The 25,069-nt window shown below is 47.1% G+C and overlaps 1 long non-coding RNA gene across 1 annotated transcript in view; it reads right to left on the bottom strand.

The window, feature by feature from the left end:
• The window catches only part of LOC142069596 (uncharacterized), a 52,154-nt gene extending 28,030 nt beyond the window's left edge, over positions 1–24,124 (bottom strand). The window contains exon 1 of the long non-coding RNA XR_012665511.1: positions 23,966–24,124. This is a non-coding gene — a long non-coding RNA (uncharacterized LOC142069596). The remainder of the gene's footprint in view (positions 1–23,965) is intronic.
• Positions 24,125–25,069: the final 945 nt, after the last annotated feature.

Below are 25,069 nucleotides of genomic sequence, written 5' to 3'. Positions count from 1 at the left end.
CCTGTGGATGCCCCAGGGAGGTCTGAGCTACAGGAAGTTGCACTGGCTGAGGAACCCGGAGACCCCGAAGACGCACAGACCGCCACCAGGAGTGACACAGTAGGAAGTAGCCTGTGGTGGGGGACTAGCCATTGTCCTGATGATGGTCATCGTGTTGCAGATGGATCCCAGCTGACCCAGTGGTAGACACATGTGCCATTGACAGGGCCCTGGGCTGGGACCCAGTGGAGCAGGGAGAGCCCGGATCCCCTTACCTGGCCGCCACTCTCCTTTGGGTGGCAGGCCACACAGCCCTGCCCCGAAGGGCAACTCTATTGACTCTCGCCGCTTGACCTAGTGGCCTGGCAAACCCAGGGTATTGCTATTGACTCTGGCTGCCAAGCCTTACTGCCTTACAAACCCAGGGCAACTCTCTTGACTCTGGCTGCTAGGCCATACAGTCCTGCCCTGGCGGGCAACTCTATTGACTCTGCCTGGCAACCAGGCCTTACTACCCTGTGAACCTAGGGTATCCCTGCGGACTCTGGCCGCTAGGCCTCACTGCCCTGCAGAGAAGGGCTACCCCCCCTGACCTAGGTCACATGACCCTACCACCCTGTGGATCAGGACAATTAAATTGACTCTGGCCATTGGGCCTTACAGCTCTGCGGATCAAGGGAACTCCATGGACTTCAGCAGCCCTTAGGTCTCATGGCCTAGAGACAGAGGGAAGCTCAAAGGATGGGGTGAACTCACCCCGCACTGGACGGGGTCTCCCCACCCCATCACAGATCCTCATACGAAAACTGCAACCTAAGCACATAATATTCTTCTTTTCTAACAAAAGAAATTCACAGTGATTAAAAGTCCGTCTCTGCTTTGTTGCCAGTGGGCTGCATGTTCTTGAATAGGCCATACCAAGATGTAACCGTCAGTCATGCCCTCTCGTTCTAGGACATTTAACACCAAGCTTGAATCTTTTTATGTGCCTACAGCAATGATGAGTTTCCAGCAGTGATGGGTGGGCTCTTGCTGCTGAAAAGAGGTGGGGTGGGCCAGCTGGGGGTACTGGACTGAGAGAGATAGGATCTGCTTTGCAAGACAAGATCCCTTACCTTTGCAAGAGACACGGCAGAAAAGAGAAAAAGAAATCCCCAGCCACTTACAGGAGGGAAATGTCAGTGCTGCAGACATCCCTTGGCATTGACTGGTTAGCACATGACCCTTTTCAGAGGACGACAAAGCTGAGAGCTGCTTTTCTGGTGAGAGGAGGAGAATGCTGTGCTCTCTGCAAAGGGGGAAGCAAGGATGTATAGAAACATCTGCAGGAAGTTCAAGGAACCCCCTCTTTTGGGTCATGTTCTTTTCTCTTAGCAGCAAAGCCCAGGGGAAGAAGAATTAGCCCCATGGGTGGGGATGAACGCTAAAGTAGTGGTGGCCCACAATGACAGGCTGATGGTGGGCAGGCATGCACCCTGCATGTCATAATAAACCTATGGTCTGTGCAGCATTGCACAGCCAGCCTCATGCACTGGGGGAACAGTATATATTCCTATATACTGGACTAAATGGCCCCACAATCTGATCCACTCTAAATCTTTTTTATGAATGATTTCACATTTCCAAAACACTTTTCAAACCAACTAATTATCCCCCCAAAACCCTCCTGTGAGGTAGGTAAGAATTAGTCTCCTCCTTTCACAGGTGGGGAAATTGAGTCACAGAGCGGTAAACCAACTTGTCCAAGCTCAAACAATAATGTAGCGGTGATGCTGGGTTTAGAGCTCAGAAAGCCTGGCCCCTACCCTTGTGCTCCATCCACTAGCCAATGATGTCTCTCTATGTGGTGTAGCAAATACCCTGACATGGGAGCTTAGAATCATAGAATATCAGGTTGGAAGGGACCTCAGGAGGTCATCTAGTCCAACCTCCTGCTCAAAGCAGGACCAATCCCCGACTAAATCATCCCAGCCAGGGCTTTGTCAAGCCTGACCTTAAAAACTTCTAGGGAAGAAGATTCCACCACCTCCCTAGGTAACGCATTCCAGTGTTTCACCACCCTCATAGTGAAAAAGTTTTTCCTAATATCCAACCTAAACCTCCCCCACTGCAACTTGAGACCATTACTCCTCGTTCTGTCATCTGCAACCACTGAGAACAGTCTAGATCCATCCTCTTTGGAACCCCTTTTCAGGTAGTTGAAAGCAGCTATCAAATCCCCCCTCATTCTTCTCTTCTGAAGACTAAACATCCCCAGTTCCCTCAGCCTCTCCTCAAAAGTCATGTGTTCCAGTCCCCTAATGATTTTTGTTGCCCTCCGCTGGACTCTTTCCAATTTTTCCACATCCTTCTTGTAGTGTGGGGCCCAAAACTGGACACAGTACTCCAGATGAGGCCTCACCAATGCCGAATAGAGGGGAACGATCACGTCCCTCGATCTGCTGGCAATGCCCCTGCTTATACATCCCAAAATGCCATTGGCTTTCTTGGCAACAAGGGCACACTGTTGACTCATATCCAGCTTCTCGTCCACTGTAACCCCTAGGTCCTTTTCTGCAGAAATGCTGCCAAGCCATTCGGTCCCTAGTCTGTAGCGGTGTATGGGATTCTTCCATCCTAAGTGCAGGACTCTGCACTTGTCCTTGTTGAACCTCATCAGATTTCTTTTGGCCCAATCCTCTAATTTGTCTAGGGCCCTCTGTATCCTATCCCTGCCCTCCAGCGTATCTACCTCTCCTCCCAGTTTAGTGTCATCTGCAAACTTGCTGAGGGTGCAATCCACACCATCCTCCAGATCATTTATGAACATATTGAACAAAACCGGCCCCAGGACTGACCCTTGGGGCACTCCACTAGATACCGGCTGCCAACTAGACATGGAGCCATTGATCACTACCCGTTGAGCCCGACAATCTAGCCAACTTTCTACCCACCTTGTAGTGCATCCATCCAGCCCATACTTCTTTAAACTTGCTGACAAGAATACTGTGGGAGATCGGTCAAAAGCTTTGCTGAAGTCGTGGAATAACACGTCCACTGCTTTCCCTTCATCCACAGAACCAGTTATCTCATCATAAGTTCCCAGGATCCTCCTCCTTCCCTTTTTTAAAGATGGGCACTACATTAGCCTTTTTCCAGTCATCTGGGACCTCCCCCGATCGCCATGAGTTTTCAAAGATAATGGCCAATGGCTCTGCAATCACATCTGCCAACTCCTTTTGCACTCTCGGATGCAACGCATCCGGCCCAATGGACTTGTGCTCGTCCAGCTTTTCTAACTAGTCCCAAACCATTTCTTTTTCCACAGAGGGCTGGTCACCTTCTCCCCATGCTGTGCTGCCCAGTGCAACAGTCTGGGAGCTGACCTTGTTCGTGAAGACAGACGCAAAAAAAGCATTGAGTACATTAGCTTTTTCCGCATCCTCTGTCACTAGGTTCCCTCCATCATTCAGTAAGGGGCCCACACTTTCCTTGACTTTCTTCTTGTTGCTAACATACCTGAAGAAACCTTTCTTGTTACTCTTAACATCTCTTGCTAGCTGCAACTCCAGGTGTGATTTGGCCTTCCTGATTTCACTCCTGTACGCCCGAGCAATATTTTTATACTCATCCCTGGTCATTTGTCCAATCTTCTACTTCTTGTAAGCTTCTTGTTTGTATTTAAGAGCAGCAAGGATTTCACTGTGAAGCCAAGCTGGTCGCCTGCCATATTTACTATTCTTTCTACACATTGGGATGGTTTGTCCCTGTAACCTCAATAAGGATTCTTTAAAATACAGCCAGCTCTCCTGGACTCCTTTCCCCCTCATGTTATTCTCCCAGGGGATCTTGCCCATCAGTTCCCTGAGGGAGTCAAAGTCTGCTTTTCTGAAGTCCAGGGTCCGTATTCTGCTGCTCTCCTTTCTTCCTTGTGTTAGGATCCTGAACTCGACCATTTCATGGTCACTGCCTCCCAGGTTCCCATCCACTTTTGCTTCCCCTACTAATTCTTCCCGGTTTGTGAGCAGCAGGTCAGGAAGAGCTCTGCCCCTAGTTGGTTCCTCCAGCACTTGCACCAGGAAATTGTCCCCTACACTTTCCAAAAACTTCCTGGATTGCCTGTGCACCGCTGTATTGCTCTCCCAGCAGATATCAGGGTGATTGAAGTCTCCCATGAGAACCAGGGCCTGCGATCTAGTAACTTCTGCTAGTTGCCGGAAGAAAGCCTCATCCCCCTGATCCGGTGGTCTATAGTAGAATCCCACCACGACATCACCCTTGTTGCTCACACTTCTAAACTTAATCCAGATACACTCAGGTTTTTCTGCAGTTTCATACTTGAGCTCTGAGCAGTCATACTGCTCTCTTACATACAGTGCAACACCCCACCTTTTCTGCCCTTCCGGTCCTTCCTGAACAGCTTATACCCATCCATGACAGTACTGCAGTCATGTGAGTTATCCCACCAAGTCTCTGTTATTCCAATCACATCATAATTCCTTGACTGTGCCAGGACTTCCAGTTCTCCCTGCTTGCTGCCCAGGCTTCGTGCATTTGTATATAGGCACTTGAGGTAACTTGCTGATCGCCCCTCTTTCTCAGTATGAGGCAGGAGCCCTCCCCTCTCACGCGCTCCTGCTCGTGCCTCCTCCCGGTATCCCACTTCCCCACTTACCTCAGGGCTTTGGTCTCCTTCCCCCGGTGAACCTAGTTTAAAGCCCTCCTCACTAGGTTAGCCAGCCTGCTTGCGAAGATGCTCTTCCCTCTCTTCGTTAGGTGGAGCCCGTCTCTGCCTAGCACTCCTTCTTGGAACATCATCCCTTGGTCAAAGAATCCAAAGCCTTCTCTCCGACACCACCTGCATAGCCATTCGTTGTCTTCCACGATTCGACGGTCTCTACCCAGGCCTTTTCCTTCCATGGGGAGGATGGACGAGAACACCACTTGCACCTCAAACTCCTTTATCCTTCTTCCCAGAGCCACGTAGTCCGCAGTGATCTGCTCAAGGTCATTCTTGGCAGTATCATTGGTGCCCACGTGAAGAAGCAGGAAGGAGTAGCGATCCGAGGGCTTGATGAGTCTCGGCAGTCTCTCCATCACATCGTGAATCTTAGCTCCCGTCAAGCAGCAGACTTCTTGGTTTTCCTGGTTGGGGCAGCAGATAGATGACTCAGTCCCCCTGAGGAGAGAGTCCCCGACCACCACCACCCGCCTCCTTCTCTTGGGAGCGGTGGTCGTGGAACCCCCAACCCTAGGACAGTGCATCCCATGCCTTCCAATCGGCAGAGTCTCCTTCTGCTCCCTTCCCTCAGATGTATCATCTAGTCCACTCTCTGCATTAGTACCTGTGGAGAGAACATGAAAACGGTTACTTACCTGTATCTGCCCTGCTGGTACATGGATGTTCCCTTTTTCTTCTGGAGGTCACATGATGCCAAATTTCTTCACCATCCTTCTGTCCCCGATGTGCAGCCTCCTCTGAATCTTCAGAACCTTGTGCCCATAGAAGCCTATCCTGACATCCATCCAGGAAATCTTCAGTTTCTCTTATGCAACGCAGGGTCGATACCTTAGCCACCTCCCTTCTGAATAATTCCTAAACCCAGCCATCAGGCTGTCATCACTAGGCGTGCTCCACTTCATAATACTTCCACAGAGAGATCTGACAGCCAGAGATAGAATCACACAGATGCTGGGCTGGAAGGGACCTCAAGAGGTCATCAAGTCCAGCTACCTGTGCTGAGGCAGCACCAAGTAAATTTAGACCATCCCTTACAGGTGTTTGTCCAACCTGCACTTATAAACTTTCAATGATGGGGACTCCACAACCTCCCTTGGAAGCCTCTTCCAGAATTTAACTCCCCTTAGAAAGTTTTCCCTGATCTCTAACCTAAATCTCCCTTGCTGCAAGTTAAGCCCATTGCTTCTTGTCCTGCCTTCAGTGCCCATGGAGAACAATTGATCATCGTCTTCATTATAACAGTCTGTCACCTATTTGAAAACGGTTATCAGGTCCCCCCTGCCCCCGTCATCTTTTCTAAAGACTAAACATGCCCATTTTTTAACCTTTCCTCACAGGTCAGGTTTTTTAAACCTTTTATCATTTTTCTTGCTCTCCTCTGGACTCTCTCCAATTTAGTCACACCTTTCCTAAGGTGTGGCACCCAGAACTGCACACAGTACTCCAGCTGAGGCCTCACCAGTCCTGAGCAGAATGGGACAGTTACCTCCCGGGTCTTACATCCAACACTCCTGTTAATACAGCTCAGAATGATATTAGCCTTTTTTTGCAACTATCTCACATTGTTGACTTATATTCAATTTGTGATCCACCAAAACCCCCAGATCCTTTTCAGCAGTACCACCACCTAGCCAGTTATTCCCCATTTTGTAGTGGTGCATTTGATTTTTCTTCCTAAGTGTAGTACTTTGCACTTGTCTTTATTGAATTATTTTAACTTATTGATTTCAGACCAATTCTGATGCTGGTTATACAGACACAGTGAGTCAAGTGCTGAAAGCACTAGTAGAAATTGTCAAGAACAATTTCTGTTTGTACAGGCCTGTCCCACATCCCTGCATGCTCATCTGCAGGACAGATAAAGCCCCAAAGTTGGCTGGTGGTAGAGAACCCACCAACTATATGAGTGAGGCTGTGATGATACAGTTGTGCGACTGCACACCAGTGTCACGTTGTCCCACTGATTACAATCCCCTAATCTTAGCAAGCTAGCCACGAACCCATGAGCATACTCCATGTCATTGTTATAGCCCTAAGCCTTATCACACTTGGGCTGGACCTTAGTGGATCTCACCAGCTGATCAGGATCCAGCTGATCAGGATCTCAATATCCAGAGAGAAGACCTGACCTCTATGGAACACTCAAGCGCTGCAAGCAGTGCTGCTGGTGATTCAATCCCTGGCAAAGCTCCCAGTCAGCGAGGCACAGGGAAGTCACGGTATGCCCTGGGGCTACTAACTTGACAGGACAAGTTAATAGTGGAATTAAGGTCAGCTAAGATATCAACAGAAAGGAAGCCTTGTTATGGGTCAAGTGCAGTCTCTGGGGGCAGCCACAGCTGCTCTCCCATGCACTCTGAAATCAACAAAATAGAGCTTCGTACATATCATGAGAAATGAAGCCTCTGACCTGCCAGTCCCAGCCTCCTCTGCAAAGCAGTGATTCACCACTCCAAATCACGGAGCCTAAAGGAAGGAAGGAAGCCCATGTTCCAGCCACCTCATAAAGGGAATTGGTGGATCTTTCTTTATCATAACACTGAATTTGTTTAGGTTGCTCAGGTTACGGATAAAGTCTTTGACTCTTCTACATGGAGGTAACAGTAGCACATAAGCAGGGTGGTCATGTTAGGCTTGTTCCCAGGTATGGTTATTGTTCCATCTAATTACAAACACCCATCCTAAAGTGAGGAAAATGACTAGACAAGCTTATTCTTAGTTCTAACACTTGGGGAAAGGGAAGGGGAAAATCCCCAGAACAATGGGTTAAGTGTGAATGACTACAGTAGAGGAAAAGAAACAGGAGTGGCTCCATACATGCTCTGTTGCCAAAAGAAAGTTACTCTGTATACAGAGAACACACTTCAGAATAAACTGTTATTAAGCAAAGTAGAATACTGGCCCCTGTTTCTATGGAAAGTCTGTCCAATAAAGGGCCAGCCTGACGCCTACACCCCATTTAAATCTTCCCCGGGTGAAGATAGTCAGATCTTCTGGGGAAGCCCCAATGCTCAATCTCTTCTTTTCTTAGGCAGGACACAATTCATTTTATGGTTCTAATCTTCCAATAAGCTGGGCAGTCAGTTCTAGCTCTTTCCAAATGCTCCTTCCACCACTCAGCTAGCCAAAACACACTTTCTCCCAAGCACCCTGGATTAATGCCTAGATGTCGGCGAGGGCTCAATTCTGCAAGGTGCTGTGCACTCTCAATTCCAGCTGGGGCAATGTGCAAGGTGCTTCAGTATCTTGCAGGAGGAGCTCAGCCCTTTGGGGAATCGGGCCCTTCATTCCCCAAGAAGAGATGGGCAGAATATATATCTGGGCTGCCTCTGAGATGTCACCAAGGTACCCCATACAAATTCCACAACACCCATCTGCAGTGCAGGAATTGCCACATGGGGTCAGACTAATGCCCCAACTTATTGGATAGCCTGTCTCCGACAATGGCCCGGGCCCCTCCTGCAGTGGTCAGTATCTGTCCTTCTCCCCACCCCAATCTATCTCTCTCACACACATTCCTGGTTTTAAGCATTAAACTAATGCACTAATTGCTGAGACATTGAAAATGAGGAGAACGGGATGGCTCGGGAGATTGGATGGGGGCTAGAAAGGCTTTTACTACCAGGTTGCCGGATTCCAGTGCAGCAAGATAGTGATTCTGGCTGGGGGAATCCTCCCTAAAGACTCCTTCCTCCCTTCCAAAAGGTGATGAGGGAAGCCGTATTAGGGTATGTCTACACAGCACAGAAAAACCCTTGGCGGGCCCATCCCAGCTAACTTGGACTCTGGGACCCTCCCATCCTGCAGGGTTCTAGAACCCAGGCTCCTGGCCAAGCCTGGAAGCCTACACAGCAATGAAACAGTCCCACAGCCCGAGACGGTTAGCAAGGGCCAACTGTGGGTTTTTCTTTGCTGGGTCGACATACAATGAAAGAACCACATTCCTTCAGCAGTCTAGTGAAACCCAACACGCCTCCGGCCTTTCTTTTAACTAGCTCCTCCATCGACAACCTGAGGCCACTGACCATGGCCAGAATTTTCAAAAGAGGGCAGTGCCCACCATGAGGACCCAAGCAAATAGACCAGCCTTCCATCCAGTGCCAGACCAGCTCTGTGTGTCTGTGTCTCTAGACACGCACATGTGCATTCATCCCATTCACCACTAGTCGAAGGATCATTCTGAGATCCTTCTGACCCACAGGCAGGCCACAAGAGAAGTACCCCTACTCTGAGCTTAGCTGTGCTGAGCCTGTCCCAGCCGGGAGTTACTCTTTCCATATCTCACAGGAGTCTGTCCAAACCCAGCTGTGAGAATCTTCTACCAGACAAAATCCCCTCTGGCTTCCAGTTTCTTTGAAAGGAAGGTTGTGCCTCAACCTATCAACATTTTCAGGGCTGCTGCAGGCACTTTAAACAACTACGTGACCTGGTCGGTCCAGCATGAGGAAATAACCTGATGGTTAGAAACCCCCCTATTAATTTAACTATTACTATTAATAAATGTTAAATATCTGGGCTGAGATCTGGACAAGGCCCAGAGGAAGCTAGTAGCCAAGTTCCAGGTCCTTGTGGTTCAGGAGAATTTCCTGTCTTGTCAGTGCACATTTCCTCCACCTGGAGAAGGGATGGAGTCCAAAGCAAACAACATTCCTTTTACTCACTCACCAAGGCATCAGCCGAAGAAAAGGGAGGCAGAGTAGCGTTAACATTGACAGATGGTGGCTTGGAACTTCCGCTGCTTAGAAGACCTGAGCCAGATCAGATATGGAGCCTTAAGGGCATTGATGGTAACTCCAGTAGGGATGGGCAGCAGCGTGTTACCCAAATTAATTTTGGCAGCGGCTGCTTTCCCCAGGAAGCTGCGCCCAGTGGGGCAAGGAGAAGTTTTGAACCTCCTAGAGACTGCCAACTGCATGAAGAAAGGAAGCTGACCATTCCCCTCCTTGCCTTTCTTTGCAACTGCCCACCAGACTGCTGTGATAGGGCCATTGCATTTGGAACACAGAAGCCTGGGAAAGGTTGCCTTTTACTGCAGAATCTTGCAAAACTGGCCATGCTGAACTGCAGGCCCCAGAGGGAAAGAGTCATGTGGTTGCTTCTTCCTCTTGCTATTCCCATTGTTCATACAGAGCGATAAATACCCAGTGACTTGCCCCAGATCACACAGGAAGTCTGTGGTGGAGTAGGGAATTGAATGTTGGTCTCCCTAGTCCTGAGCTAGTGCCCTAATCACTGAACTATTCTTCCTCTCTTCACTTAGGGCTTTTCTGCAAACAAAAGGTGTAACACTCTAAATCTATGCCAGTATAAAGCAGTACAACCTCCCCTAGTATGGATGCAATTATATTGGTGTAAGGATGCTTTATGCCAGTATGGGAAGGCAAATAAGCTAAGCAGTGTAAGACACCTTTGCACTGGTATAACTCTGCCCACACTAGCTGGGATGGACCAGTATAACTAGTTAGGTTAAAAGAAAATATCACACCCCTACCAACATAGATACCCAAACAAAATACTGTGTATAGAGCAGGCTCTAAAGTTAACCATGGTTTTGTCCCTTATATACATACGAATCACTTCACCCAATACTGAAATGCAGCCGCAAAACATGGTAGCTGCTTAAACATCACCTGCAAAGGGATTTCTGCTTGTTTTTCACATTGGAAATATAGGTCCTGTCTAGGCTGAAAGATTCTATGATTGCTGAAAAACTAGCAAAATGGTGACATCACAAGAGGCAAGAGAGTAACAACTGATCTGTAAAAAGGGAAAGGGAAGGCAAATCAGACTGTTAAAAACATTTTGTTTCTTAACCCCTACTTGACCTCAATGACTAATTAACAATCTGGAGAAAGGAAGACTTTGTTAAAGAACACACACACACACACCCCTACCTTGCAAACTAGTGACTCACAATAAAACATCCCTGAGCTCCCAAACGTTCTCCAGAAAAGATAGGGAAGAGCAGACCTCATGTTCCTGATACTTCTAAGGAAAAATAAGAAAGGGAAAAAATTTAAAAAAATAAATCCTTTCAAGTCCCATTACTAGATCATAAAGGTCGCTAGAAAAACTACTGCAGGTCCCCATTAGCAGAGTACAACACCCACACACACAGGAAGAGAAAAAGAATCCTGTACACAACTGAATCTCCAAGAGAGGGCAAGATCATGGAGGCAGAATGTTATTACCAAACTCAGAACTTGGCTGGGACATTAAGGATAAAGGTGGCCTGCAAAAGATTTTCTTTTAACTGGGGATTGTGCCTTTTTTTGCATCATTGTGATGGACAAAGGCAGCCTCAGAGGTGTCTCCTTTCCCCTCCAGCAAGGAAACGTTCTCTGCTTGATTTGTACCTTAGAAAGATCAAGAATGTCAAGCCTTGGTTTGGAGGTTCTGGTAAATATCTCAGATCACGTTTCCCATGTGCTGCAGAGTTAGACGAAACTGTAGTAAAAATGCCTGAGCCCATCGGACCTGTGTCTACCCTAGAGCTACCACTGGTGGAGCTGTACCTGTTGGTAACTGACAAATCCTAGCGCTGGCCAGGCCCCTGGATTCATCTGTAGCCTTGAGGGGCAGGAAATGCCTGACCAAGGCCTGCAATTCTTTGCAAAAGAGTTGGATTCCACTCTTAACACTGACCTGTTGAATCAATGTAAACCCCATATTCCCCCTGCTCCATACATCCCGTATTGCCTGCAGTTAACATTCCACCACAGAAATGCAATAGGAAAGTGGGAGAGCTACTGGGTGGGGAGCCATAGCTTTGAAACTAGATACCCTTATGAGCAGTTTACCTGTGGTTCTTTTAGGTCCCAGGGGTCAGCTAATTGGCATAAGCTCTGAAAGTGACACCACTCAGTGGAGACGGGAAGGGATTTTGGGATAGGGAGTAGTTCAAAGACAAGTGGTGAGATCAAAGCCACTTGTGTGCCAGCTGCAGCAGTGGATGCTGAGAATTAGGAGGTGGCACCTTTAGCTTTTCAACCACACAAAAGGAGGAAATTACTCACTTTTCTCTGTTCGCTTTTGATGTAGGCAACAGCTCTTTCTTGGCAAAGCCAAAAAACCCCAGAAAACTGCTTCAGAGAGTTTAAAATTATCAGCATGCCATGCAATGAAGAATAAAGATGGAACAGGCTGGCTGGGGTTAAATAAAAACCAACCTGAACCTTTGCCTAGAAATTCAAACCCAACACAACCCCACACCTTATGGTTCTGAGGTTCAAAGCTGATTCACTTTCTCCTCCCTCTGCTTTTGTTGGCTTTAGCTAGAATTGAAGTTGGCTCAACAGAAATTCTGTCACTGGGGTTTTGGCCCATCCAAAACCAGGATCTACTGGAAATCTTATGAATGGAGATGGGCCTGACCTACAGGGTTCACATCTGGAGAAAAAACACCATAAAGATGAAGGGTGTTTGGATCTGAGGTTTTAGTTCAGGCCTGGTTTTCCTTACAAGAAAGCCTGTACTCACAAAACTCCAAACCTAACTCCTTAATCAAAGACATTTGGAGTCGGAGAAGCAATCCAAACATTTGACTGATTTTCTCTAAACTAAACCCCGGAAACTTTCAAAGTTCATTTATGGCTAAGGGAGCAGCTCTGGATGAACAGCAGTGCTGACAGGCCTGCAACCAAGAACTAATCTCACTGGCTCACTTCAGGAATCAGTTCAATATTGCCCTCCTTGCACCACAACCCTCCCTGATGTAAACAGGTGCAACTCCATCCAAGCCAATGGAGTTTCAGCCACTTACATCAGGGCTGAATTCATAGGTGTTGGAACTAGGAATGCTGGGGGTGGTGCTGCACCCCCAGGCTTGAAGGGATTTCCATTATATACACAGGTTTCAGAGTAACAGCCGTGTTAGTCTGTATTCGCAAAAAGAAAAGGAGGACTTGTGGCACCTTAGAGACTAACCAATTTATTTGAGCATAAGCTTTCCTGAGCTACAGCTCACTTCATCGGATGCAAGTGCTCCGATGAAGTGAGCTGTAGCTCACGAAAGCTTATGCTCAAATAAATTGGTTAGTCTCTAAGGTGCCACAAGTACTCCTTTTCTTTTTATTATATACACAGTTTACAGTTTGGTTCAATGGCTCACAGCACCCCCCACTATAAAAATTGTTCCAGCCCCCTAGCTGAATTTGGCCATTGTCCTTTAAACCTCCCATGAATATTCTCAAGCTAACCTCATTGGCTTTGCCTCTTCTCCCCTGCCCACTTCCTCTATCCATCCAGCAGTGGCCTCCTATCACCACAGTGTCTAAGTTCCATACAATTCTGGGTAGAAATCCCAGTGCCTGATGGGGCTAAAACATTGTCGCGGGTGGTTCTGGGTATATATCGTCAGGCCCCCCTTTCCCTCCCTCCTTCCATGAAAGCAAGGGCAGACAATCGTTCCGTGCCTTTTTTCTGTGCAGACGCCATATCACGGCAAGCATGGAGCCCGCTCAGATCACTTTGGCGATTAGGAGCACATTAAACACCACACACATTATCCAGCAATATATACAGCACCAGAACCTGGCAAAGCAAAACCGGGCGAGTAGGTGACGTCAGCGCAGTGACGAGAGTGATGAGGACATGAACACAGACTTCTCTCAAAGCACGGGCCCTGGCAATGGGGGCATCATGGTGCTAATGGTGCAGGTTCATGCGGTGGAACGCCGATTCTGGGCTCGGGAAACAAGCACAGACTGGTGGGATCGCATAGTGTTGCAGGTCTGGGACGATTCCCAGTGGCTGCGAAACTTTTGCATGCGTAAGGGCACTTACATGGAACTTTGTGACTTGCTTTCCCCTGTCCTGCTTCCTCTCATCCCGCTGCTGCCACCTTTCAGCTTCAGCCCTTTCTTCAGCCCGCCACTTACTCTCTTCAGCCCGCCACCTCTCCTCCCGGTCATTCTGTGCTTTTCTGACATTGTCTGCCTCCACGCATTCGTCTGTGCTCCATCAGTGTGGGAGGACAGCATGAGCTCAGAGAACGTTTCATCGCGAGTGTGTTTTTTTCACCTTCTGATCTTCGCTAGCCTCTGGGAAGGAGAAGATCCTGTGATCCTTGAAACACATGCAGCTGGTGGAGAAAAAAAAGGGACAGTGGTATTTAAAAAGACACATTTTATAGAAGAATGGGTACACTCTTTCACGGTAAACCTTGCTTTTAACATTACATACATAGCACATGTGCTTTCATTCCAAGGTCGCATTTTGCCTCCCCCAGCGCGTGGCTAGCACCTCCCCCCTCCCCCTCCCCATGGCTAACAGCGGGGAACATTTCTGTTCAGCCACAGGCAAACAGCCCAGCAGGAATGGGCACCTCTGAATGTCCCCTTAAGAAAAGCATGCTATTTCAACCAGGTGACCATGAATGATATACTCTCCTGAGGATAACAGAGAGAGATAAAGAATGGATGTTGTTTGAACGCCAGCCAACATACACTGCAATGCTTTGTTCTACAATGATTCCCGAGTACGTACTACTGGCCTGGAGTGGTAAAGTGTCCTGCCATGGTGGATGGAATAAGGCTGCCCTCCCAGAAACCTTTTGCAAAGGCTTTGGGAGTACATCCAGGAGAGCCGCGAATGCCAGGGCAAATTAATCATTAAACATGCTTGTTTTTAAACCATGTATAGTATTTTAAGAGGTACACTCACCAGAGGTCCCTTCTCCACCTGGCGGGTCCGGGAGACAGCCTTGGGTGGGTTCGGGGGGGTACTGGCTCCAGGTCCAGGGTGAGAAACAGTTCCTGGCTGTCAGGAAAACTGGTTTCTCCGCTTGCTTGCTGTGAGCTATCTACAACCTCCTCATCATCATCATCTTCCTCGTCCCCAAAACCTGCTTCTGTGTTGCCTCCATCTTCATTGAAGGGGTCAAACAACACGGCTGGGGTAGTGGTGGCTGAACCCCCTAAAATGGCATGCAGCTCATCACAGAAGCGGCATGTTTGAGGCTCTGACCCGGAGCGGCCGTTCGCCTCTCTGGTTTTCTGGTAGGCTTGCCTCAGCTCCTTAAGTTTCATGCGGCACTGCTTTGGGTTCCTGTTATGGCCTCTGTCCTTCATGCCCTGGGAGATTTTGACAAATGTTTTGGCATTTCGAAAACTGGAACATAGTTCTGATAGCACGGATTCCTCTCCCCATACAGCGATCAGATCCCGTACCTCCCGTTCGGTCCGTGCTGAAGCTCTTTTGCGATTCTGGGACTCCATCATGGTCACCTCTGCTGATGAGCTCTGCATGGTCACCTGCAGCTTGCCACGCTGGCCAAACAGGAAATTGAAATTCAAAAGTTCGCGGGCCTTTTCCTGTCTACCTGGCCAGTGCATCTGAGTTGAGAGCGCTGTCCAGAGCGGTCACAAAGGAGCACTCTGGGATAGCTCCCGGAGGCCAATACCGTCGAATTGTGTCCACAGTACCCCAAATTTGACCCGGCAAGGCCAATTTCAGTGCTAATCCCCTTGTTGGGGGTAGAGTAAGGAAATCGATTTTAAGTCGAAAAAAGGGCTTCGTCGTCTGGTGCCGGGTTAAATCGATTTAACGCTGCTAAATTCGACCTCAACTCCTAGTGCAGACCAGGGCCTAGACACAGAGTGTTAATGAAAACTCTCCTTCAATTCAAATACAAGAGGTCTGAGCTACTTGAGCAACAAGATCTGGGTTCTATCCCCGCTGAAATTGCCACGGCTTGCAGCATAGCGACAAAGGTGAAGTCTTAGATAGCTATGGATGTGTTTCACTGCACTGGCAAAGGCATGGTCTCAACCACTCAACAGGTCTTTCCCATCTCAACCTACTATGACCTTAACTTTTGAAAATGTTGCCCCAAGTTCTGCAAGGTTAACCCTCCTACTCTTGCATAAATGCCTCTGGGATCTTTGTGGCACCTTAGAGACGAACCAATTTATTTGAGCATGAGCTTTCGTGAGCTACAGCTCACTTCATCGGATGCATTCAGTGGAAAATATAATGGGGAGATTTATATACACAGAGAACATGAAACAATGGGTGTTACCATACACACTGTAACGACAGTGATCAGGTAAGGTGAGCTATTACCAGCAGGAGAGCAGGGGGAAAAAAACCTTTTGTAGTGATAATCAAGGTGGGCCATTTCCAGCCTGGACCAGTCCACACAAGAGATCCAGTTCTGGACACTACCGTGCTAATAAGCGATGGCCACTTAAACACCACCCTATACCGGAAACCTACTGACCGCTATTCCTACCTACATGCCTCCAGCTTTCATCCAGACCACACCACACGATCCATTGTCTACAGCCAAGCTCTACGATACAACTGCATTTGCTCCAACCCCTCAGACAGAGACAAACACCTACAAGATCTCTATCAAGCATTCTTACAACTACAATACCCACCTGCTGAAGTGAAGAAACAGATTGACAGAGCCAGAAGAGTACCCAGAAGTCACCTACTACAGGACAGGCCCAACAAAGAAAATAACAGAACGCCACTAGCCATCACCTTCAGCCCCCAACTAAAACCTCTCCAACGCATCATCAAGGATCTACAACCTATCCTGAAGGACGACCCATCACTCTCACAGATCTTGGGAGACAGACCAGTCCTTGCTTACAGACAGCCCCCCAACCTGAAGCAAATACTGACCAGCAACCACACACCACAAAACAGAACCACTAACCCTGGAACCTATCCTTGCAACAAAGCCCGTTGCCAACTGTGTCCACATATCTATTCAGGGGACACCATCATAGGGCCTAATCACATCAGCCACACTATCAGAGGCTCGTTCACCTGCACATTTACCAATGGGATATATGCCATCATGTGCCAGCAATGCCCCTCTGCCATGTACATTGGACAAACTGGACAGTCTCTACTTAAAAGAATAAATGGACACAAATCAGACGTCAAGAATTATAACATTCAAAAACCAGTTGGAGAACACTTCAATCTCTCTGGTCACTCGATTACAGACCTAAAAGTGGCAATTCTTCAACAAAAAAACTTCAAAAACAGACTCCAACGAGAGACTGCTGAATTGGAATTAATTTGCAAACTGGATACAATTAACTTAGGCTTGAATAAAGACTGGCAGTGGATGGGTCATTACACAAAGTAAAACTATTTCCCCATGTTTATTCCTCCCTGCCCCCCCGCTGTTCCTCAGACGTTCTTGTCAACTGCTGGTAATGGCCCACCGTGATTATCACTACAAAAGGTGTCGTCGTCGTCTTCCTCCCTTCCCCCCCACCCCCCCTCCCACTCTCCTGCTGGTAATAGCTCACCTTACCTGATCACTCGCCTTACAGTGTGTATGGTATCACCCATTGTTTCATGATGTTCTTGTTAACTCCTGGAAATGTGCTGGAAATGGCCCACCTTGATTATCACTTCAAAAGGTTTTCTCTCCCCCCACCCCACTCTCCTGCTGGTAATAGCTCATCTTAAGTGATCACTCTCCTTACAATGTGTATGATAAACACCCATTTTTTCATGGTCTGTGTGTATATAAATCTCCTCACTGTATTTTCCACTTTATGCATCCGATGAAGTGAGCTGTAGCTCAGGAATTCCTATGCTCAAATAAATTGGTTAGTCTCTAAGGTGCCACAAGTCCTCCTTTTCTTTTTGCAGATACAGACTAACGCGGCTGCTACTCTGAAATCTGGGATCTTTATGGATTACAAGTAGTCAAGACTTCAGTTTTACATCTTACCTTCAAGATAGCAGGAAGTGCCAGACAGGCCACAGGTCTGTCAGCAACTGACAGATGCATCATTACCATGCAAAGATGGTTTAAAGCAGTTCCAGATCATTACATTGATTCTCAGCAGCAAGGCTGAGCTGTTATAGCAGGCTTTATAAAGTCATAATGACGGTAAAGAGTGCACAGAAAAATATATAACATGCTGCAGCCAGTACAGAGAGACCTTTATATAAAGAACAGTCTTTTAGAAGTTTGTGGTCAATTTGTCTATTGATCCTCAATTGAGCTGTGTATTATCCTAGATCAATGTCAATAGCCATAAATGTCCACTGGGGATTAAACCCATACCCGCAAATGCACTTCACTGGGGACAGACTCAGATCCAGTGTTGCAAAAGCTATTTCTAATTAAGCCCCCTTGATACATTTCTAAGTACAAACGGCACAGAAACACCACGTTCAAGACTGCTGTAATCATATCAGTCCCAGTCATGTTTTGGACTCCTTTTGTAGTAGTGCAGTAGCTAAGGCTTACTGAGGATGATCAGCCAATAGACTAAATGGATGGCAATTTATCTGCCTTGGAGGCACCAAGGGCTGAGTTGACCCCGCGAGGACTGGAGCAAAGAAGTTCTGTCTACTCCAAGCCTAAAGCTCAGACAGCGAAGGCATCCCCAACACATGCTGTACGTGCATCTACCTACCCTACCCATTACACTGTGAGGTGCTCAGATGCTGTCTTTGATGTATTTCTTCTCACAACACCCTTTTGAGGTAGGAAAATGCTATGATCCCCATTTTACAGATTGTGAGCTGAGGCACAGAGAACCGAAGCATCTTACCTAGGCTCATACAGGAAGTGCATGATGAAGCAGGAACTCAGACCCCCATCTCCCAAGTACTAGCCTAATGTCCTGATCACTAAACCATTCCTCCTCTCTAAGCATTACTCTGAGCATGACTCCAGCCCAATGCAGACATTGCAGTAATGTACCAGGAACAACACTGCACTGACAGTGTAGGACTACATTAAATTATTTCAGTGCTGTGGGAGGGATAGCTCAGTGGTTTGAGCATTGGCCTGCTAAACCCACGGTTGTGAATTCAATCCTTGAGGGTGCCATTTAGGGATCTGGGGCAAAAATTGGGGATTGATCCTGCTTTGAGCAAGGGGGTTGGACTAGATGACCTCCTGAGGTCCCTTCCAACCCTGATATTCTATGATTCTATGTGAAGAATTAAGTTAGCTGCTGAACATGGTTTGTTCCATGTACACTAACCACAAAGTTGTGGTCAGCATTCTGTCACCTAACTCAGCTATTCACAGCCATGTTCAAACATGGTAACATTTCATACTACAGACCAGCCTTTACAGATGCCATCCTAAGACTGAGCTGTTACAGCAAGGTCCTTTCTGGCCATCTCTAGGGGCTGCTGCAGGTGGAATTTAAAGTGCCCAGGACATCTATCAAACACCTTAGCATCCTGGCTAATATTCCTTCGCTCAGCAAAATAGGTTCTTGTGTCCATAGCTAAGACTGAACACTGTAACATGGTCAGATATGCTCCTGGGGCTGATTCTACAACTCTTACTCATGCTAAGTAGCACTACGCAAGCAGTCTCATTAATTAGATTACCTGTCTGAGCATGTAGCACTCAAAGGAAAGATTGTAGGATCAAGCCCACAGAACCTGTACATACACTGTCTTGCACCCTGTGCCGTCATTTACCCTTGTGCAAAGTGGGTAAAAAATATTACTATTAGGGTAAGAGAATGGAGAAGTCTGGTTTGACGGTATTTTACAACCACTTTGCACAGGTGTAAATAACCACACAAAGCACATCTTGGAGAATCAGGCCCCTGATTCTGCCAGATGCAGCTGCATTCATAGAGCACAATGCAGTAGAGAATCAAAACCTCTAATAAAAAGAAAAGGAGGACTTGTGGCACCTTAGAGACTAACCAATTTATTTGAGCATGAGCTTTCGTGAGCTACAGCTCACTTCATCGGATGCATACCATGGAAACTGCAGCAGACTTTATATATACACAGAGAATATGAAACAATACCTCCTCCCACCCCACTGTCCTGCTGGTAATAGCTTATCTAAAGTGATCAACAGGTGGGCCATTTCCAGCACAAATCCAGGTTTTCTCACCCTCCACCCCCCCACACAAATTCACTCTCCTGCTGGTGATAGCCCATCCAAAGTGACAACTCTTTACATAATCAAGTTGGGCTATTTCCTGCACAAATCCAGGTTTTCTCACATCTCCCCCACCCCCATACACACACAAACTCACTCTCCTCCTGGTAATAGCTCATCCAAACTGACCACTCTCCAAGTTTAAATCCAAGTTAAACCAGAACATCGGGGGGGGGGGGGTAGGAAAAAACAAGAGGAAACAGGCTACCTTGCATAATGACTTAGCCACTCCCAGTCTCTATTTAAGCCTAAATTAATAGTATCCAATTTGCAAATGAATTCCAATTCAGCAGTTTCTCACTGGAGTCTGGATTTGAAGTTTTTTTGTTTTAAGATAGCGACCTTCATGTCTGTGATTGCGTGACCAGAGAGATTGACGTGTTCTCCGACTGGTTTATGAATGTTATAATTCTTGACATCTGAGGACAGTGGGGTGGGAGGAGGTATTGTTTCATATTCTCTGTGTATATATAAAGTCTGCTGCAGTTTCCACGGTACGCATCCGATGAAGTGAGCTGTAGCTCACGAAAGCTCATGCTTAAATAAATTGGTTAGTCTCTAAGGTGCCACAAGTACTCCTTTTCTTTTTGCGAATACAGACTAACACGGCTGTTACTCTAAAACCTCTAATGTGGCAGTGATTGGGAAGCCTGTACCACTGCAGCCTGTGCTGTTCCCATTCTAGAGATCAAAAAGAGGCAGGGCTGTCAAGCCACCACCTTTTACCAGTGCATCATCCACATAACACAACACACTGTAAAAGGTGAATTAGATTTTGTTTCCTTTCAAACTGAATCATCCAGTTCAGTCACGATTGACATCAAACCATGGCTTCTGTTTCCAGCCAAATCTGAAGCATTTGGAAGACCAAAAAAATTAATTTAATCCCCTTTCAAGTTACACATCAAGATAGTTTTAATGGTTGATGCCATCTGGAGCCTATTTATTATTTTTAAACCTAAGGAAAATATCCACTTGCCTGGTCGCCCAGTGGATTGTTTCCATGAGTCCCACAACATACAGCGAGTAAGATACAAACACCTTGGTTAGAGCCCCAACATCTGTCAAATGAAATCTAGCAACTGGGTTTGAGTCTGTTCACGAGACATTCATGTAGGATGTAAACATATGAGACATAACTCCAGCTGGGGAATTATTATTAACTCCTGAAAATTCTCTCTCATTTTATTTTTATAAGATATTTGACGGAGAGTAACATTTCAACTGGGCGAGTGGAAACAAGATGTCAAACTTTTTATTTTCTTGGTAGTAAATATAAGTTTGAATTTTGTGAATTCAGGGCTGGTGAAAGGAGACGGCCTATTGGATCCCTGTCGGGATGGGTTGAGATCCCAAAGGAGTTCCATCCAAAAGGAACAGAAATACATCCCACTCCAAACAAAAAAATAAGGAAGGCAAAAGCTACAAAAGAACAGGAGTCAAGTAATGACATGGGACAAAGAATGCAAAAACAGGAAAGGCGAGTGCTGGTGGATGGTGATAACTTGACAGCCTTGGGAACTGAAATCCTTTTTTCTACAGATCATAGAATCATAGAATCATAGAATATCAGGGTTGGAAGGGACCCCAGAAGGTCATCTAGTCCAACCCCCTGCTCAAAGCAGGACCAATTCCCAGTTAAATCATCCCAGCCAGGGCTTTGTCAAGCCTGACCTTAAAAACCTCTAAGGAAGGAGATTCTACCACCTCCCTAGGTAACGCATTCCAGTGTTTCACCACCCTCTTAGTGAAAAAGTTTTTCCGAATATCCAATCTAAACCTCCCCCACTGCAACTTGAGACCATTACTCCTCGTTCTGTCATCTGCTACCATTGAGAACAGTCTAGAGCCATCCTCTTTGGAACCCCCTTTCAGGTAGTTGAAAGCAGCTATCAAATCCCCCCTCATTCTTCTCTTCTGCAGGCTAAACAATCCCAGCTCCCTCAGCCTCTCCTCATAACTCATGTGTTCCAGTCCCCTAATCATTTTTGTTGCCCTTCGCTGGACTCTCTCCAATTTATCCACATCCTTCTTGAAGTGTGGGGCCCAAAACTGGACACAGTACTCCAGATGAGGCCTCACCAATGTCGAATAGAGGGGAACGATCACGTCCCTCGATCTGCTCGCTATGCCCCTACTTATACATCCCAAAATGCCATTGGCCTTCTTGGCAACAAGGGCACACTGCTGACTCATATCCAGCTTCTCGTCCACTGTCACCCCTAGGTCCTTTTCCGCAGAACTGCTGCCTAGCCATTCGGTCCCTAGTCTGTAGCTGTGCATTGGGTTCTTCCGTCCTAAGTGCAGGACCCTGCACTTATCCTTATTGAACCTCATCAGATTTCTTTTGGCCCAATCCTCCAATTTGTCTAGGTCTTTCTGTATCCTATCCCTCCCCTCCAGCATATCTACCACTCCTCCCAGTTTAGTATCATCCGCAAATTTGCTGAGAGTGCAATCCACACCATCCTCCAGATCATTTATGAAGATATTGAACAAAACCGGCCCCAGGACCGACCCTTGGGGTACTCCACTTGATACCGGCTGCCAACTAGATATGGAGCCATTGATCACTACCCGTTGAGCCCGACAATCTAGCCAGCTTTCTACCCACCTTGTAGTGCATTCATCCAGCCCATACTTCCTTAACTTGCTGACAAGAATACTGTGGGAGACCGTGTCAAAAGCTTTGCTAAAGTCAAGAAACAATACATCCACTGCTTTCCCTTCATCCACAGAACCAGTAATCTCATCATAAAAGGCGATTAGATTAGTCAGGCATGACCTTCCCTTGGTGAATCCATGCTGGCTGTTCCTGATCACTTTCCTCTCATGCAAGTGCTTCAGGATTGATTCTTTGAGATCAGGTACAGCAAGGGGCAGTGGAGGTGCACAAGAACCCCCTATGTACCCAGCCGATGGGCCTCAACCCTCATCTGGAAGGACCCCTTGAGGGGTAAGGGAGGAGTACAGTCTCTGTAGCCCATTCCAACCTTGATCTTTTAAGGAATCTTACAAACCCACAGGGTTGGTGAAATGTGAACATATTGGATTGCAACGCAAACCCCTACTATCTGCGGGTACAGACACACACACATATTGATGCAGTCTGCAGCAAAACATACTGTTTACCAAAGGGACAGATTTGTGTCTGAGAAATTATCATGTCTCCACCATTGCAAAATGTTGAATCCCAATAAATGGGGTGTGGATAATAAAATGTCATGCAGTTTTGCCACCACTTTTTTCAAATATGCCATTAGGATCTGGGGGCTGAAAGCCAGGCAGGAAAATTTTTCACCTGCTCTGAAGCTGAGATAGGAATCAAAATTGTTACCAGAACAAAAAGGAAAACTTCTATATTAATTTGAAAACATCACATGGGGAAAGAATTCTCAGATGTATTAGTCCCATCAAGCTACATTATCTTCATCATAAAAAGAGTGTTTTCGATCAACTTTTAAGACATCGTTTTATGTTATAATAGAGAACAGATTTTCATCACATAGTTTCCTCACTGAATTTATAAATTACTTTCAGTATGTCAGAAGCCTCCGGCTTTTGCTCCATGCATCTGCAAAAAAATTTTTAAAGCATCCCTGGCCTAATCTAACTCCACTGGCTTAAGGGAAGGTCCTCTGAGAGATCAATAATAGGAAAGGCTCTTACTCAAGAACTGCCAGTATCACAGACAAGAAAACTATTTGGGTCAGTTTCAAATGCAGAGCGAAAACTAGGAAATTAAAATTAACCATCCCCAGGCCAGATTCTCACACACAAACCCATTAATTTTAAAAGCAGAGATCACTCAGGACCTCCTCATGGGAGGGGCTGAGAACCCCTCCACTCCTACTGAAGTCAACGGGAGTCGAGGAGCTCAGCAGCTCACAGGATCATGCCCTTGATCTTTCAACCAGTCAAGCATCTTGAATGTGCATCTGTTTAACAAGGAGACCTGGAAATGATTGGATGTCTACTAGGGACCCCCGAATCCTGTGAGATGCTTTTGATGGGTTCCCTCAAAGCCCACTGAAAGATCTCAGCAGTTTGCAGTATCAGGCCCTTAAAGATTAGCAAGAGGTCCCCAATGTCTCACCAACATTGACTAGTTATGCAGATGTTCCAGTTGTTAACTAGCTCCCACTCCAAACCCCAACACACATTAGTTTAATAGTAGAGGATTCCCCACTTGTTTCTATTATGAGCTGCTGCTTCCTTGTCAAGCCACACATCTTTAGCAAAGGGGAAGCAAATCAGTTCTCAAGGTAATAATGTTCTTCTGGCACAACTGTTTCCATTGCAAAGTTTTGTTCTATGCATAGCAGTCACATCAGAAGAAGAATGGCCAGTAAAACTCTTACCTCCTGTCTGGTCAATGTGATCACGGGATCTGGGCTTCTGCTTGTGCTTTCACTGCTTCCAGTCTACCCTTTGTGGCTTATCTCAGGAGAAGGCATGCTCTGTTTTCATAGAATATCAGGGTTGGAAGGGACCCCAGAAGGTCATCTAGTCCAACCCCCTGCTCGAAGCAGGACCAATTCCCAATTAAATCATCCCAGCCAGGGCTTTGTCAAGCCTGAAGTCAAGCCTGTTTTATCCAATTGGGCAGGAAAAATGCAAAAGAATCTTAAAGATACTGGAACCACTGTATCGAACTACAACAAAGAATAAATCACTGACATTTTTAAAGTGTTTGCAGAATGTCATAATGTAATAACAATCAGTGAGCAGTAATTTGGTGGGCTGTGTAAATTGACTTTGATGGGTTTCAGTCCAGTTCCCGTGGAAAAGTGTCCAGGTTACAAAAACTATCATCAAAACCAGTGGTCTCCAACCTTTTTAAGCACAAGATCACTTTTTGAATATAAGTGCAACCCAGGATTTACCACAACGAAAATGTAAAAACAACAGTAATCACATAAACCTAAATACCCTTGCCTCACCCCACCCCTTCTCTGAGACCCCACCGCACTCACTCCATCCCCCCCCCCCACTGTTGCTTGCTCTCCCCTACCCTCGCTCACTTTCACCAGGCTTGACAAGGGGTTATGGTGCTGCGGGCTCTGGGCTGGGGCCGAGGGGTTTGGAGTATGGGCGGGGCTCCAGGCTGAGCCTGGGGCAGGGAGCTGGGGTGCAGGAGGTGGTTCAGTGTGTGGACTCTGGGAGGGAGTTTGAGTGTAGGAGTGGGTGTGGGGTGCTTGTTCCAGGAGGGGGCTCAGGGCTTGAGCAGTGGGTTGGGGTGCAGGCTCCGGGCTGAGCCTGGGGCAGGGGGGTGGAGTGCAGGAGGGGGTTCGGGGTGCAGGCTCTGGGAGGGAGTTTGGGTGCAGGAGGGGGCTCAGGGCTGGGGCAGGAGATTGGGGGGGAAGAAGCGCTGGCTCCGGGAGGGGGCTTAGGGCTCTGGCAGTTGGTAGGGGTGCAGGCTCTGGGATGGGGTTGAGGTGCAGGAGAGGGCTCAGGGCCGGGGC

The sequence above is a fragment of the Caretta caretta genome, chromosome 19, assembly GCF_965140235.1.
Source record: "Caretta caretta isolate rCarCar2 chromosome 19, rCarCar1.hap1, whole genome shotgun sequence".
NCBI lineage: Eukaryota > Metazoa > Chordata > Testudines > Cheloniidae > Caretta > Caretta caretta.
The sequence above is the reverse complement of the archived record's forward strand: the minus strand, read 5'-3'. Positions and strand labels throughout refer to the sequence as shown.